Raw genomic sequence first — 16,815 nt, 5'->3', positions numbered from 1 at the left:
AAGTTTTTCTTATAAAAATTTCAATTTTTTTAGGTTTTGGGTGGATTTTTCAATTTTTTGGGGGTGGTCACGAATTAAAGTCCTTTTCGCTCTAGGACGCTTAGTTTAGGAGATATGGGCAAAAGAAGTTTTTCATATAAAAATTTAAATTTTTTTAGATTTTTGGTGGATTTTTCAATATTTTGGGGGTTCTCACGAATTAAAGTCCTTTTCGCTCTAGGACGCTTAGTTTAGGAGATATGGGCAAAAGAAGTTTTTCATATAAAAATTTATTTTTTTGTAGGTTTTGGGTGGATTTTTCAATTTTTTGGGGGTGGTCACGAATTAAAGTCCTTTTCGCTCTAGGACGCATATTTAAGGAGATATGGGCAAAAGAAGTTTTTCGTATAAAAATTTCAATTTTTTTAGGTTTTGGGTGGATTTTTCAATTTTTTGGGGGTGATCACGAATTAAAGTCCTTTTCGCTCTAGGACGCATATTTAAGGAGATATGGGCAAAAGAAGTTTTTCATATAAAAATTTAAAATTTGTTAAGTTTTGGGTGGATTTTTCAATTTTTTGGGGGTGGTCACGAATTAAAGTCCTTTTCGCTCTAGGACGCTTAGTTTAGGAGATATGGGCAAAAGAAGTTTTTCATATAAAAATTTTAATTTTTTTAGGTTTTGGGTGGATTTTTCAATTTTTTGGGAGTGGTCACGAATTAAAGTCCTTTTCGCTCTAGGACGCATATTTAAGGAGATATGGGCAAAAGAAGTTTTTCATATAAAAATTTCAATTTTTTTAGGTTTTGGGTGGATTTTTCAATTTTTTGGGGGTGGTCACGAATTAAAGTCCTTTTCGCTCTAGGACGCTTAGTTTAGGAGATATGGGCAAAAGAAGTTTTTCATATAAAAATTTTAATTTTTTTAGGTTTTGGGTGTATTTTTCTTTTTTTTGGAGTGGTCACGAATTAAAGTCCTTTTCGCTCTAGGACGCATATTTAAGGAGATATGGGCAAACGAAGTTTTTCTTATAAAAATTTCAATTTTTTTAGGTTTTGGGTGGATTTTTCAATTTTTTGGGGGTGGTCACGAATTAAAGTCCTTTTCGCTCTAGGACGCTTAGTTTAGGAGATATGGGCAAAAGAAGTTTTTCATATAAAAATTTAAATTTTTTTAGATTTTGGGTGGATTTTTCAATATTTTGGGGGTTCTCACGAATTAAAGTCCTTTTCGCTCTAGGACGCTTAGTTTAGGAGATATGGGCAAAAGAAGTTTTTCATATAAAAATTTATTTTTTTGTAGGTTTTGGGTGGATTTTTCAATTTTTTGGGGGTGGTCACGAATTAAAGTCCTTTTCGCTCTAGGACGCATATTTAAGGAGATATGGGCAAAAGAAATTTATCGTATAAAAATTTCAATTTTTTTAGGTTTTGGGTGGATTTTTCAATTTTTTGGGAGTTGTCACGAATTAAAGTCCTTTTCGCTCTAGGACGCTTAGTTTAGGAGATATGGGCAAAAGAAGTTTTTCATATAAAAATTTTAATTTTTTTAGGTTTTTGGGTGGATTTTTCAATTTTTTGGGGGTGGTCACGAATTAAAGTCCTTTTCGCTCTAGGACGCATATTTAAGGAGATATGGGCAAAAGAAGTTTTTCATATAAAAATTTAAAATTTGTTAAGTTTTGGGTGGATTTTTCAATTTTTTGAGGGTGGTCACGAATTAAAGTCCTTTTCGCTCTAGGACGCTTAGTTTAGGAGATATGGGCAAAAGAAGTGTTTCATATAAAAATTTAAATTTTTTTAGGTTTTGGGTGTATTTTTCTTTTTTTTGGAGTGGTCACGAATTAAAGTCCTTTTCGCTCTAGGACGCATATTTAAGGAGATATGGGCAAACGAAGTTTTTCTTATAAAAATTTCAATTTTTTTAGGTTTTGGGTGGATTTTTCAATTTTTTGGGGGTGGTCACGAATTAAAGTCCTTTTCGCTCTAGGACGCTTAGTTTAGGAGATATGGGCAAAAGAAGTTTTTCATATAAAAATTTATTTTTTTGTAGGTTTTGGGTGGATTTTTCAATTTTTTGGGGGTGGTCACGAATTAAAGTCCTTTTCGCTCTAGGACGCATATTTAAGGAGATATGGGCAAAAGAAGTTTTTCGTATAAAAATTTCAATTTTTTTAGGTTTTGGGTGGATTTTTCAATTTTTTGGGAGTGGTCACGAATTAAAGTCCTTTTCGCTTTAGGACGCTTAGTTTAGGAGATATGGGCAAAAGAAGTTTTTCGTATAAAAATTTCAATTTTTTTAGGTTTTGGGTGGATTTTTCAATTTTTTGGGAGTGGTCACGAATTAAAGTCCTTTTCGCTTTAGGACGCTTAGTTTAGGAGATATGGGCAAAAGAAGTTTTTCATATAAAAATTTCAATTTTTTTAGGTTTTGGGTGGATTTCTCAATTTTTTGGCGGTGGTCAAAAGAAGTTTTTCATATAAAAATTTTAATTTTTTTAGGGTTTGGGTGGAATTTTCAATTTTTTGAGGGTGGTCACGAATTAAAGACCTTTTCGCTCTAGGAAGCTTAGTTTAGGAGATATGGGCAAAAGAAGTTTTTCATATAAAAATTTCAATTTTTTTAGGTTTTGGGTGGATTTCTCAATTTTTTGGCGGTGGTCACGAATTAAAGTCCTTTTCGCTCTAGGACGCATATTTAAGGAGATATGGGCAAAAGAAGTTTTTCATATAAAAATTTTAATTTTTTTAGGTTTTGGGTGGATTTTTCAAGTTTTTAGGGGTGGTCACGAATTAAAGTCCTTTTCGCTCTAGGACGCATATTTAAGGAGATATGGGCAAAAGAAGTTTTTCATATAAAAATTTCAATTTTTTAGGTTTTGGGTGGATTTTTCAATTTTTTGGGAGTGGTCACGAATTAAAGTCCTTTTCGCTCTAGGACGCTTAGTTTAAGAGATATGGGCAAAAGAAGTTTTTCATATCAAAATTTTAATTTTTTTAGGTTTTGGGTGGATTTCTCAATTTTTTGGCGGTGGTCACGAATTAAAGTCCTTTTCGCTCTAGGACGCATATTTAAGGAGATATGGGCAAAAGAAGTTTTTCATATAAAAATTTTAATTTTTTAGGGTTTGGGTGGATTTTTCAATTTTTTGGGAGTGGTCACGAATTAAAGTCCTTTTCGCTCTAGGACGCTTAGTTTAAGAGATATGGGCAAAAGAAGTTTTTCATATAAAAATTTAAATTTTTTTAGATTTTGGATGGATTTTTCAATATTTTGGGGGTGGTCACGAATTAAAGTTCTTTTCGCTCTAGGACGCTTAGTTTAGGAGATATGGGCAAAAGAAGTTTTTCATATAGGAATTTATTGTTTTTTTAGGTTTTGGGTGGATTTTTCAATTTTTTGGGGGTGGTCACGAATTAAAGTCCTTTTCGCTCTAGGACGCTTAGTTTAGGAGATATGGGCAAAAGAAGTTTTTCATATAAAAATTTTAATTTTTTTAGGTTTTGGGTGGATTTTTCAATTTTTTGGGAGTGGTCACGAATTAAAGTCCTTTTCGCTCTAGGACGCATATTTAAGGAGATATGGGCAAAAGAAGTTTTTCATATAAAAATTTAAATTTTTTTAGGTTTTGGGTGGATTTTTCAATTTTTTGGGGGTGGTCACGAATTAAAGTCCTTTTCGCTCTAGGACGCTTAGTTTAGGAGATATGGGCAAAAGAAGTTTTTCATATAAAAATTTTAATTTTTTTAGGTTTTGGGTGTATTTTTCTTTTTTATGGAGTGGTCACGAATTAAAGTCCTTTTCGCTCTAGGACGCATATTTAAGGAGATATGGGCAAACGAAGTTTTTCTTATAAAAATTTCAATTTTTTTAGGTTTTGGGTGGATTTTTCAATTTTTTGGGGGTGGTCACGAATTAAAGTCCTTTTCGCTCTAGGACGCTTAGTTTAGGAGATATGGGCAAAAGAAGTTTTTCATATAAAAATTTAAATTTTTTTAGATTTTGGGTGGATTTTTCAATATTTTGGGGGTGGTCACGAATTAAAGTCCTTTTCGCTCTAGGACGCTTAGTTTAGGAGATATGGGCAAAAGAAGTTTTTCATATAAAAATTTATTTTTTTGTAGGTTTTGGGTGGATTTTTCAATTTTTTGGGGTTGTTCACGAATTAAAGTCCTTTTCGCTCTAGGACGCATATTTAAGGAGATATGGGCAAACGAAGTTTTTCGTATAAAAATTTCAATTTTTTTAGGTTTTGTGTGGATTTTTCAATTTTTTGGGAGTTGTCACGAATTAAAGTCCTTTTCGCTCTAGGACGCTTAGTTTAGGAGATATGGGCAAAAGAAGTTTTTCATATAAAAATTTTATTTTTTTTAGGTTTTTGGGTGGATTTTTCAATTTTTTGGGGGTGGTCACGAATTAAAGTCCTTTTCGCTCTAGGACGCATATTTAAGGAGATATGGGCAAAAGAAGTTTTTCATATAAAAATTTCAATTTTTTTAGGTTTTGGGTGGATTTTTCAATTTTTTTAGGGTGGTCACGAATTAAAGTCCTTTTCTCTCTAGGACGCTTAGTTTAGGAGATATGGGCAAAAGAAGTTTTTCATATAAAAATTTTATTTTTTTTAGGTTTTGGGTGGATTTTTCAATTTTTTGGGAGTGGTCACGAATTAAAGTCCTTTTCGCTCTAGGACGCATATTTAAGGAGATATGGGCAAAAGAAGTTTTTCATATAAAAATTTAAATTTTTTTAGGTTTTGGGTGGATTTTTCAATTTTTTGGGGGTGGTCACGAATTAAAGTCCTTTTCGCTCTAGGACGCTTAGTTTAGGAGATATGGGCAAAAGAAGTTTTTCATATAAAAATTTTAATTTTTTTAGGTTTTGGGTGTATTTTTCTTTTTTTTGGAGTGGTCACGAATTAAAGTCCTTTTCGCTCTAGGACGCATATTTAAGGAGATATGGGCAAACGAAGTTTTTCTTATAAAAATTTCAATTTTTTTAGGTTTTGGGTGGATTTTTCAATTTTTTGGGGGTGGTCACGAATTAAAGTCCTTTTCGCTCTAGGACGCTTAGTTTAGGAGATATGGGCAAAAGAAGTTTTTCATATAAAAATTTAAATTTTTTTAGATTTTGGGTGGATTTTTCAATATTTTGGGGGTTCTCACGAATTAAAGTCCTTTTCGCTCTAGGACGCTTAGTTTAGGAGATATGGGCAAAAGAAGTTTTTCATATAAAAATTTATTTTTTTGTAGGTTTTGGGTGGATTTTTCAATTTTTTGGGGGTGGTCACGAATTAAAGTCCTTTTCGCTCTAGGACGCATATTTAAGGAGATATGGGCAAAAGAAGTTTTTCGTATAAAAATTTCAATTTTTTTAGGTTTTGGGTGGATTTTTCAATTTTTTGGGGGTGATCACGAATTAAAGTCCTTTTCGCTCTAGGACGCATATTTAAGGAGATATGGGCAAAAGAAGTTTTTCATATAAAAATTTAAAATTTGTTAAGTTTTGGGTGGATTTTTCAATTTTTTGGGGGTGGTCACGAATTAAAGTCCTTTTCGCTCTAGGACGCTTAGTTTAGGAGATATGGGCAAAAGAAGTTTTTCATATAAAAATTTTAATTTTTTTAGGTTTTGGGTGGATTTTTCAATTTTTTGGGAGTGGTCACGAATTAAAGTCCTTTTCGCTCTAGGACGCATATTTAAGGAGATATGGGCAAAAGAAGTTTTTCATATAAAAATTTCAATTTTTTTAGGTTTTGGGTGGATTTTTCAATTTTTTGGGGGTGGTCACGAATTAAAGTCCTTTTCGCTCTAGGACGCTTAGTTTAGGAGATATGGGCAAAAGAAGTTTTTCATATAAAAATTTTAATTTTTTTAGGTTTTGGGTGTATTTTTCTTTTTTTTTGGAGTGGTCACGAATTAAAGTCCTTTTCGCTCTAGGACGCATATTTAAGGAGATATGGGCAAACGAAGTTTTTCTTATAAAAATTTCAATTTTTTTAGGTTTTGGGTGGATTTTTCAATTTTTTGGGGGTGGTCACGAATTAAAGTCCTTTTCGCTCTAGGACGCTTAGTTTAGGAGATATGGGCAAAAGAAGTTTTTCATATAAAAATTTAAATTTTTTTAGATTTTGGGTGGATTTTTCAATATTTTGGGGGTTCTCACGAATTAAAGTCCTTTTCGCTCTAGGACGCTTAGTTTAGGAGATATGGGCAAAAGAAGTTTTTCATATAAAAATTTATTTTTTTGTAGGTTTTGGGTGGATTTTTCAATTTTTTGGGGGTGGTCACGAATTAAAGTCCTTTTCGCTCTAGGACGCATATTTAAGGAGATATGGGCAAAAGAAATTTATCGTATAAAAATTTCAATTTTTTTAGGTTTTGGGTGGATTTTTCAATTTTTTGGGAGTTGTCACGAATTAAAGTCCTTTTCGCTCTAGGACGCTTAGTTTAGGAGATATGGGCAAAAGAAGTTTTTCATATAAAAATTTTAATTTTTTTAGGTTTTTGGGTGGATTTTTCAATTTTTTGGGGGTGGTCACGAATTAAAGTCCTTTTCGCTCTAGGACGCATATTTAAGGAGATATGGGCAAAAGAAGTTTTTCATATAAAAATTTAAAATTTGTTAAGTTTTGGGTGGATTTTTCAATTTTTTGAGGGTGGTCACGAATTAAAGTCCTTTTCGCTCTAGGACGCTTAGTTTAGGAGATATGGGCAAAAGAAGTGTTTCATATAAAAATTTAAATTTTTTTAGGTTTTGGGTGGATTTTTCAATTTTTTGAGGGTGGTCACGAATTAAAGTCCTTTTCGCTCTAGGACGCTTAGTTTAGGAGATATGGGCAAAAGAAGTTTTTCATATAAAAATTTCAATTTTTTTAGGTTTTGGGTGGATTTTTCAATTTTTTGGGGGTGGTCACGAATTAAAGTCCTTTTCGCTCTGGGACGCATATTTAAGGAGATATGGGCAAAAGAAGTTTTTCATATAAAAATTTTATATTTTTTAGGTTTTGGGTGGATTTTTCAATTTTTTGAGGGTGGTCACGAATTAAAGTCCTTTTCGCTCTAGGACGCTTAGTTTAGGAGATATGGGCAAAAGAAGTTTTTCATATAAAAATTTAAATTTTTTTAGGTTTTGGGTGGATTTTTAAATTGTTTGGGGGTGGTCACGAATTAAAGTCCTTTTCGCTCTAGGACGCATATTTAAGGAGATATGGGCAAAAGAAGATTTTCATATAAAAATTGCAATTTTTTTAGGTTTTGGGTGGATTTTTCAATTTTTTGAGGGTGGTCACGAATTAAAGTCCTTTTCGCTCTAGGACGCTTAGTTTAGGAGATATGGGCAAAAGAAGTTTTTCATATAAAAATTTAAATTTTTTAGGTTTTGGGTGGATTTTTAAATTTTTTGGGGGTGGTCACGAATTAAAGTCCTTTTCGCTCTAGGACGCTTAGTTTAGGAGATATGGGCAAAAGAAGTTTTTCATATAGAAATTTAAATTTTTTTAGGTTTTGGGTGGATTTTTAAATTTTTTGGGGGTGGTCACGAATTAAAGTCCTTTTCGCTCTAGGACGCTTAGTTTAGGAGATATGGGCAAAAGAAGATTTTCATATAAAAATTGCAATTTTTTAGGTATGGGCAAAAGAAGTTTTTCATATAAAAATTTAAATTTTTTTAGGTTTTGGGTGGATTTTTAAATTGTTTGGGGGTGGTCACGAATTAAAGTCCTTTTCGCTCTAGGACGCATATTTAAGGAGATATGGGCAAAAGAAGATTTTCATATAAAAATTGCAATTTTTTTAGGTTTTGGGTGGATTTTTCAATTTTTTGAGGGTGGTCACGAATTAAAGTCCTTTTCGCTCTAGGACGCTTAGTTTAGGAGATATGGGCAAAAGAAGTTTTTCATATAAAAATTTAAATTTTTTAGGTTTTGGGTGGATTTTTAAATTTTTTGGGGGTGGTCACGAATTAAAGTCCTTTTCGCTCTAGGACGCTTAGTTTAGGAGATATGGGCAAAAGAAGTTTTTCATATAGAAATTTAAATTTTTTTAGGTTTTGGGTGGATTTTTAAATTTTTTGGGGGTGGTCACGAATTAAAGTCCTTTTCGCTCTAGGACGCTTAGTTTAGGAGATATGGGCAAAAGAAGATTTTCATATAAAAATTGCAATTTTTTAGGTTTTGGGTGGATTTTTAAATTTTTTGGCGGTGGTCAAAAGAAGTTTTTCATATAAAAATTTTAATTTTTTTAGGGTTTGGGTGGATTTTTCAATTTTTTGAGGGTGGTCACGAATTAAAGACCTTTTCGCTCTAGGACGCTTAGTTTAGGAGATATGGGCAAAAGAAGTTTTTCATATAAAAATTTCAATTTTTTTAGGTTTTGGGTGGATTTCTCAATTTTTTGGCGGTGGTCACGAATTAAAGTCCTTTTCGCTCTAGGACGCATATTTAAGGAGATATGGGCAAAAGAAGTTTTTCATATAAAAATTTTAATTTTTTTAGGTTTTGGGTGGATTTTTCAAGTTTTTAGGGGTGGTCACGAATTAAAGTCCTTTTCGCTCTAGGACGCATATTTAAGGAGATATGGGCAAAAGAAGTTTTTCATATAAAAATTTCAATTTTTTAGGTTTTGGGTGGATTTTTCAATTTTTTGGGAGTGGTCACGAATTAAAGTCCTTTTCGCTCTAGGACGCTTAGTTTAAGAGATATGGGCAAAAGAAGTTTTTCATATCAAAATTTTAATTTTTTTAGGTTTTGGGTGGATTTCTCAATTTTTTGGCGGTGGTCACGAATTAAAGTCCTTTTCGCTCTAGGACGCATATTTAAGGAGATATGGGCAAAAGAAGTTTTTCATATAAAAATTTTAATTTTTTAGGTTTTGGGTGGATTTTTCAATTTTTTGGGAGTGGTCACGAATTAAAGTCCTTTTCGCTCTAGGACGCTTAGTTTAGGAGATATGGGCAAAAGAAGTTTTTCATATAAAAATTTCAATTTTTGTAGGTTTTGGGTGGATTTTTCAATTTTTTGGGGGTGGTCACGAATTAAAGTCCTTTTCGCTCTAGGACGCATATTTAAGGAGATATGGGCAAAAGAAGTTTTTCATATAAAAATTTAAATTTTTTTAGGTTTTGGGTGGATTTTTAAATTTTTTGGGGGTGGTCACGAATTAAAGTCCTTTTCGCTCTAGGACGCATATTTAAGGAGATATGGGCAAAAGAAGTTTTTCATATAAAAATTGCAATTTTTTTAGGTTTTGGGTGGATTTTTAAATTTTTTGGCGGTGGTCACGAATTAAAGTCCTTTTCGCTCTAGGACGCTTAGTTTAGGAGATATGGGCAAAAGAAGTTTTTCATATAAAAATTTCAATTTTTTTAGGTTTTGGGTGGATTTTTCAATTTTTTGGGGGTGGTCACAAATTAAAGTCCTTTTCGCTCCAGGACGCATATTTAAAGAGATATGGGCAAAAGAAGTTTTTCATATAAAAATTTCAATTTTTTTAGGTTGTGGGTGGATTTTTCAATTTTTTAGGGGTGGTCACGAATTAAAGTCCTTTTCGCTCTAGGACGCTTAGTTTAGGAGATATGGGCAAAAGATGTGTTTCATATAAAAATTTAATTTTTTTTAGGTTTTGGGTGGATTTTTCAATTTTTTGAGGGTGGTCACGAATTAAAGTCCTTTTCGCTCTAGGACGCTTAGTTTAGGAGATATGGGCAAAAGAAGTTTTTCATATAAAAATTTCAATTTTTTTAGGTTTTGGGTGGATTTTTCAATTTTTTGGGGGTGGTCACGAATTAAAGTCCTTTTCGCTCTAGGACGCATATTTAAGGAGATATGGGCAAAAGAAGTTTTTCATATAAAAATTTAAATTTTTTTAGGTTTTGGGTGGATTTTTCAATTTTTTGAGGGTGGTCACAAATTAAAGTCCTTTTCGCTCTAGGACGCTTAATTTAGGAGATATGGGCAAAAGAAGTTTTTCATATAAAAATTTTAATTTTTTTAGGTTTTGGGTGGATTTTTCAATTTTTTGGGGGTGGTCACGAATTAAAGTCCTTTTCGCTCTAGGACGCATATTTAAGGAGATATGGGCAAAAGAAGTTTTTCATATAAAAATTTCAATTTTTTTAGGTTTTGGGTGGATTTTAAAATTTTTTGGCGGTGGTCAAAAGAAGTTTTTCATATAAAAATTGCAATTTTTTTAGGTTTTGGTTGGATTTTTCAATTTTTTGAGGGTGGTCACGAATTAAAGTCCTTTTCGCTCTAGGACGCTTAGTTTAGGAGATATGGGCAAAAGAAGTTTTTCATATAAAAATTTCAATTTTTGTAGGTTTTGGGTGGATTTTTCAATTTTTTGGGGGTGGTCACGAATTAAAGTCCTTTTCGCTCTAGGACGCATATTTAAGGAGATATGGGCAAAAGAAGTTTTTCATATAAAAATTTAAATTTTTTTAGGTTTTGGGTGGATTTTTAAATTTTTTGGGGGTGGTCACGAATTAAAGTCCTTTTCGCTCTAGGACGCATATTTAAGGAGATATGGGCAAAAGAAGCTTTTCATATAAAAATTTCAATTTTTTTAGGTTTTGAGTGGATTTTTAAATTTTTTGGCGGTGGTCACGAATTAAAGTCCTTTTCGCTCTAGGACGCTTAGTTTAGGAGATATGGGCAAAAGAAGTTTTTCATATAAAAATTTCAATTTTTTTAGGTTTTGGGTGGATTTTTCAATTTTTTGGGGGTGGTCACGAATTAAAGTCCTTTTCGCTCCAGGACGCATATTTAAGGAGATATGGGCAAAAGAAGTTTTTCATATAAAAATTTCATTTTTTTTAGGTTTTGGGTGGATTTTTCAATTTTTTGGGGGTGGTCACGAATTAAAGTCCTTTTCGCTCTAGGACGCATATTTAAGGAGATATGGGCAAAAGAAGTTTTTCATATAAAAATTTAAATTTTTTTAGGTTTTGGGTGGATTTTTCAATTTTTTGAGGGTGGTCACGAATTAAAGTGCTTTTCGCTCTAGGACGCTTAGTTTAGGAGATATGGGCAAAAGAAGTTTTTCATATAAAAATTTAAATTTTTTTAGGTTTTGGGTGGATTTTTAAATTTTTTGGGGGTGGTCACGAATTAAAGTCATTTTAGCTCTAGGACGCATATTTAAGGAGATATGGGCAAAAGAAGTTTTTCATATAAAAATTGCAATTTTGTTAGGTTTTGGGTGGATTTTTACTTTTTTTGGCGGTGGTCAAAAGAAGTTTTTCATATAAAAATTGCAATTTTTTTAGGTTTTGGGTGGATTTTTCAATTTTTTGAGGGTGGTCACGAATTAAAGTCCTTTTCGCTCTAGGACGCTTAGTTTAGGAGATATGGGCAAAAGAAGTTTTTCATATAAAAATTTAAATTTTTTTATGTTTTGGGTGGATTTTTCAATTTTTTGAGGGTGGTCACGAATTAAAGACCTTTTCGCTCTAGGACGCTTAGTTTAGGAGATATGGGCAAAAGAAGTTTTTCATATAAAAATTTCAATTTTTTTAGGTTTTGGGTGGATTTCTCAATTTTTTGGCGGTGGTCACGAATTAAAGTCCTTTTCGCTCTAGGACGCATATTTAAGGAGATATGGGCAAAAGAAGTTTTTCATATAAAAATTTCAATTTTTTTAGGTTTTGGGTGGATTTTTCAAGTTTTTAGGGGTGGTCACGAATTAAAGTCCTTTTCGCTCTAGGACGCATATTTAAGGAGATATGGGCAAAAGAAGTTTTTCATATAAAAATTTAAATTTTTTTAGGTTTTGGGTGGATTTTTCAAGTTTTTAGGGGTGGTCACGAATTAAAGTCCTTTTGGCTCTAGGACGCTTAGTTTAGCAGATATGGGCAAAAGAAGTTTTTCATATAAAAATTTAAATTTTTTTAGGTTTTGGGTGGATTTTTCAATTTTTTCGGGGTGGTCACGAATTAAAGTCCTTTTCGCTCTAGGACGCATATTTAAGGAGATATGGGCAAAAGAAGTTTTTCATATAAAAATTGCAATTTTTTTAGGTTTTGGGTGGATTTTTAAATTTTTTGGCGGTGGTCACGAATTAAAGTCCTTTTCGCTCTAGGACGCTTAGTTTAGGAGATATGGGCAAAAGAAGTTTTTCATATAAAAATTTCAATTTTTTTAGGTTTTGGGTGGATTTTTCAATTTTTTGGGGGTGGTCACGAATTAAAGTCCTTTTCGCTCTGGGACGCATATTTAAGGAGATATGGGCAAAAGAAGTTTTTCATATAAAAATTTTAATTTTTTTAGGTTTTGGGTGGATTTTTCAATTTTTTGAGGGTGGTCACGAATTAAAGTCCTTTTCGCTCTAGGACGCTTAGTTTAGGAGATATGGGCAAAAGAAGTTTTTCATATAAAAATTTAAATTTTTTTAGGTTTTGGGTGGATTTTTAAATTTTTTGGGGGTGGTCACGAATTAAAGTCCTTTTCGCTCTAGGACGCATATTTAAGGAGATATGGGCAAAAGAAGATTTTCATATAAAAATTGCAATTTTTTTAGGTTTTGGGTGGATTTTTAAATTTTTTGGCGGTGGTCAAAAGAAGTTTTTCATATAAAAATTGCAATTTTTTTAGGTTTTGGGTGGATTTTTCAATTTTTTGAGGGTGGTCACGAATTAAAGTCCTTTTCGCTCTAGGACGCTTAGTTTAGGAGATATGGGCAAAAGAAGTTTTTCATATAAAAATTTAAATTTTTTAGGTTTTGGGTGGATTTTTAAATTTTTTGGGGGTGGTCACGAATTAAAGTCCTTTTCGCTCTAGGACGCTTAGTTTAGGAGATATGGGCAAAAGAAGTTTTTAATATACAAATTTAAATTTTTTTAGGTTTTGGGTGGTTTTTTAAATTTTTTGGGGGTGGTCACGAATTAAAGTCCTTTTCGCTCTAGGACGCATATTTAAGGAGATATGGGCAAAAGAAGTTTTTCGTATAAAAATTTCAATTTTTTTAGGTTTTGGGTGGATTTTTCAATTTTTTGGGAGTGGTCACGAATTAAAGTCCTTTTCGCGTTAGGACGCTTAGTTTAGGAGATATGGGCAAAAGAAGTTTTTCATATCAAAATTTTAATTTTTTTAGGTTTTGGGTGGATTTTTCAATTTTTTGGGAGTGGTCACGAATTAAAGACCTTTTCGCTCTGGGACGCTTAGTTTAGGAGATATGGGCAAAAGAAGTTTTTCATATAAAAATTTCAATTTGTTTAGGTTTTGGGTGGATTTCTCAATTTTTTGGCGGTGGTCAAAAGAAGTTTTTCATATAAAAATTTTAATTTTTTTAGGGTTTGGGTGGAATTTTCAATTTTTTGAGGGTGGTCACGAATTAAAGACCTTTTCGCTCTAGGACGCTTAGTTTAGGAGATATGGGCAAAAGAAGTTTTTCATATAAAAATTTCAATTTTTTTAGGTTTTGGGTGGATTTCTCAATTTTTTGGCGGTGGTCACGAATTAAAGTCCTTTTCGCTCTAGGACGCATATTTAAGGAGATATGGGCAAAAGAAGTTTTTCATATAAAAATTTTAATTTTTTTAGGTTTTGGGTGGATTTTTCAAGTTTTTAGGGGTGGTCACGAATTAAAGTCCTTTTCGCTCTAGGACGCATATTTAAGGAGATATGGGCAAAAGAAGTTTTTCATATAAAAATTTCAATTTTTTAGGTTTTGGGTGGATTTTTCAATTTTTTGGGAGTGGTCACGAATTAAAGTCCTTTTCGCTCTAGGACGCTTAGTTTAAGAGATATGGGCAAAAGAAGTTTTTCATATCAAAATTTTAATTTTTTTAGGTTTTGGGTGGATTTCTCAATTTTTTGGCGGTGGTCACGAATTAAAGTCCTTTTCGCTCTAGGACGCATATTTAAGGAGATATGGGCAAAAGAAGTTTTTCATATAAAAATTTTAATTTTTTAGGTTTTGGGTGGATTTTTCAATTTTTTGGGAGTGGTCACGAATTAAAGTCCTTTTCGCTCTAGGACGCTTAGTTTAAGAGATATGGGCAAAAGAAGTTTTTCATATAAAAATTTAAATTTTTTTAGATTTTGGATGGATTTTTCAATATTTTGGGGGTGGTCACGAATTAAAGTTCTTTTCGCTCTAGGACGCTTAGTTTAGGAGATATGGGCAAAAGAAGTTTTTCATATAGGAATTTATTGTTTTTTTAGGTTTTGGGTGGATTTTTCAATTTTTTGGGGGTGGTCACGAATTAAAGTCCTTTTCGCTCTAGGACGCTTAGTTTAAGAGATATGGGCAAAAGAAGTTTTTCATATCAAAATTTTAATTTTTTTAGGTTTTGGGTGGATTTCTCAATTTTTTGGCGGAGGTCACGAATTAAAGTCCTTTTCGCTCTAGGTCGCATATTTAAGGAGATATGGGCAAAAGAAGTTTTTCATATAAAAATTTTAATTTTTTAGGTTTTGGGTGGATTTTTCAATTTTTTGGGAGTGGTCACGAATTAAAGTCCTTTTCGCTCTAGGACGCTTAGTTTAAGAGATATGGGCAAAAGAAGTTTTTCATATAAAAATTTAAATTTTTTTAGATTTTGGATGGATTTTTCAATATTTTGGGGGTGGTCACGAATTAAAGTTCTTTTCGCTCTAGGACGCTTAGTTTAGGAGATATGGGCAAAAGAAGTTTTTCATATAGGAATTTATTGTTTTTTTAGGTTTTGGGTGGATTTTTAAATTTTTTGGGGGTGGTCACGAATTAAAGTCCTTTTCGCTCTAGGACGCTTAGTTTAGGAGATATGGGCAAAAGAAGTTTTTCATATAAAAATTTTAATTTTTTTTAGGTTTTGGGTGGATTTTTCAATTTTTTGGGAGTGGTCACGAATTAAAGTCCTTTTCGCTCTAGGACGCATATTTAAGGAGATATGGGCAAAAGAAGTTTTTCATATAAAAATTTAAATTTTTTTAGGTTTTGGGTGGATTTTTCAATTTTTTGGGGGTGGTCACGAATTAAAGTCCTTTTCGCTCTAGGACGCTTAGTTTAGGAGATATGGGCAAAAGAAGTTTTTCATATAAAAATTTTAATTTTTTTAGGTTTTGGGTGTATTTTTCTTTTTTATGGAGTGGTCACGAATTAAAGTCCTTTTCGCTCTAGGACGCATATTTAAGGTGATATGGGCAAACGAAGTTTTTCTTATAAAAATTTCAATTTTTTTAGGTTTTGGGTGGATTTTTCAATTTTTTGGGGGCGGTCACGAATTAAAGTCCTTTTCGCTCTAGGACGCTTAGTTTAGGAGATATGGGCAAAAGAAGTTTTTCATATAAAAATTTAAATTTTTTTAGATTTTGGGTGGATTTTTCAATATTTTGGGGGTGGTCACGAATTAAAGTCCTTTTCGCTCTAGGACGCTTAGTTTAGGAGATATGGGCAAAAGAAGTTTTTCATATAAAAATTTATTTTTTTGTAGGTTTTGGGTGGATTTTTCAATTTTTTGGGGTTGTTCACGAATTAAAGTCCTTTTCGCTCTAGGACGCATATTTAAGGAGATATGGGCAAAAGAAGTTTTTCGTATAAAAATTTCAATTTTTTTAGGTTTTGTGTGGATTTTTCAATTTTTTGGGAGTTGTCACGAATTAAAGTCCTTTTCGCTCTAGGACGCTTAGTTTAGGAGATATGGGCAAAAGAAGTTTTTCATATAAAAATTGCAATTTTTTAGGTTTTGGGTGGATTTTTAAATTTTTTGGCGGTGGTCAAAAGAAGTTTTTCATATAAAAATTTTAATTTTTTTAGGGTTTGGGTGGATTTTTCAATTTTTTGAGGGTGGTCACGAATTAAAGACCTTTTCGCTCTAGGACGCTTAGTTTAGGAGATATGGGCAAAAGAAGTTTTTCATATAAAAATTTCAATTTTTTTAGGTTTTGGGTGGATTTCTCAATTTTTTGGCGGTGGTCACGAATTAAAGTCCTTTTCGCTCTAGGACGCTTAGTTTAGGAGATATGGGCAAAAGAAGTTTTTCATATAAAAATTTTAATTTTTTTAGGTTTTGGGTGGATTTTTCAAGTTTTTAGGGGTGGTCACGAATTAAAGTCCTTTTCGCTCTAGGACGCATATTTAAGGAGATATGGGCAAAAGAAGTTTTTCATATAAAAATTTCAATTTTTTAGGTTTTGGGTGGATTTTTCAATTTTTTGGGAGTGGTCACGAATTAAAGTCCTTTTCGCTCTAGGACGCTTAGTTTAAGAGATATGGGCAAAAGAAGTTTTTCATATCAAAATTTTAATTTTTTTAGGTTTTGGGTGGATTTCTCAATTTTTTGGCGGTGGTCACGAATTAAAGTCCTTTTCGCTCTAGGACGCATATTTAAGGAGATATGGGCAAAAGAAGTTTTTCATATAAAAATTTTAATTTTTTAGGTTTTGGGTGGATTTTTCAATTTTTTGGGAGTGGTCACGAATTAAAGTCCTTTTCGCTCTAGGACGCTTAGTTTAAGAGATATGGGCAAAAGAAGTTTTTCATATAAAAATTTTAATTTTTTTAGGTTTTGGGTGTATTTTGCTTTTTTTTGGAGTGGTCACGAATTAAAGTCCTTTTCGCTCTAGGACGCATATTTAAGGAGATATGGGCAAAAGAAGTTTTTCATATAAAAATTTAAATTTTTTTAGGTTTTGGGTGGATTTTTCAATTTTTTGGGGGTGGTCACGAATTAAAGTCCTTTTCGCTCTAGGACGCTTAGTTTAGGAGATATGGGCAAAAGAAGTTTTTCAAATAAAAATTTTAATTTTTTTAGGTTTTGGGTGTATTTTGCTTTTTTTTGGAGTGGTCACGAATTAAAGTCCTTTTCGCTCTAGGACGCATATTTAAGGAGATATGGGCAAACGAAGTTTTTCTTATAAA

The sequence above is a fragment of the Haematobia irritans genome, chromosome 4 (genome assembly GCF_050003625.1).
Source record: "Haematobia irritans isolate KBUSLIRL chromosome 4, ASM5000362v1, whole genome shotgun sequence".
Taxonomy (NCBI): Eukaryota; Metazoa; Arthropoda; class Insecta; order Diptera; family Muscidae; genus Haematobia; species Haematobia irritans.
Note: the sequence above shows the minus strand (reverse complement) of the source record.